Below are 1,115 nucleotides of genomic sequence, written 5' to 3'. Positions count from 1 at the left end.
AACCTTTCTGCTAGCCTGTTGGGATGGGACCTTGAATATGCATTAGAATTAGATTGGAAACCACAGAGTTGAAATGGATATCTGCATCCTTTCAACAAATAATTTATCAAGCATTTACTATGTGCCAGATACTGGTCTGGGCACTAGTTATAACATGGTGAACAGAGCAGACACAGTGCCAGCTCTCATGGAGCTTACATATTAGTGGAAGAGACCAACAGTGTAAATGTAAATAAATAAATATAAATTGCTAGGAAGAAAAAAATTGAGGCTGTTTTTGATTGGGTGGTATACCTCTTTGAGGAGGTAAGAAGCTGAGCCCAGAAAGATATGATAAGGAGACAGTGATGCTGAAAGTAAAGGGAAGAGAATTCAAAGTATAGGGAACAGCATTTGCAAAGGCTCTAAGGTAGGAAAAAGTCAGGAAATGAACAAAGGCTGATGTGGCTGGAGCACAATGAATAAGGGGAAAAGTGGCAAAAGATGAAGTTGAAGTGGTAGGCTGGTGCCTTTGAACAGAGCTCAAAGGAGCTTGAATTTTATTGTGCGTGTGATAGAAATCATTAAAAGATATTAAGCATGGAATGCCAAAATCCTATTTTTTATTTTAGAAGTTCACCCATGCTGCTGTGTAGAGAATGAATTGAGTAATGACATGAGTACCAAGAGGACAACCAGTTGGGACACTATTATGATAATTCAGGTGAGAGATGCCGTTATCTTCAAAAAGACTGGTGGCAGTGAAGATGGAGAAAAGTAGACAGATTAAGATATGTTTTGGAGGTAAAATCAGAAAGACTAAGTGATGGATTAGAGGGGAAGGAGGGATCAGAGGGATATTCATGTTTCTGGGTTGAGCAGTAGTTGGATAGTGGTACCATTTACCAAGATGAAGAAAATCAGAGGAAGAATAAGATTTTCAGGTAAGAGATACTTGAATAGAGAACTTGATTTTAGACAGACTGTTTGGGTATCTTTGCTATATATCCAATTTGAAATACTCATTAGCAATTGCACATAAGAACTTGAAGCTCAAAGGAGAGATTTGTGTTGGTGATACAGCCATATGCTCTTGACTTTCACATTGCACATGAGAACTTGAAGCTCAAAGGAGA

The 1,115-nt window shown here is 38.3% G+C and overlaps 1 protein-coding gene across 2 annotated transcripts in view; it reads left to right on the top strand.

Moving 5' to 3' along the window:
* The first annotated feature begins 689 nt into the window (after positions 1–689).
* The window catches only part of SEC31B (SEC31 homolog B (S. cerevisiae)), a 33,403-nt gene continuing 32,977 nt past the window's right edge, over positions 690–1,115 (top strand). For both annotated transcript variants that reach the window (XM_012661706.1, XM_012661705.1), the window contains exon 1: positions 690–703. The gene's annotated coding sequence lies outside the window, so the exon portion shown is untranslated. The remainder of the gene's footprint in view (positions 704–1,115) is intronic.

The sequence above is a fragment of the Propithecus coquereli genome, unplaced genomic scaffold (assembly GCF_000956105.1).
Source record: "Propithecus coquereli isolate 6110/MARCELLA unplaced genomic scaffold, Pcoq_1.0 Scaffold73, whole genome shotgun sequence".
Taxonomy (NCBI): Eukaryota; Metazoa; Chordata; class Mammalia; order Primates; family Indriidae; genus Propithecus; species Propithecus coquereli.
This window is presented reverse-complemented; position numbering and strand designations above follow the sequence as displayed.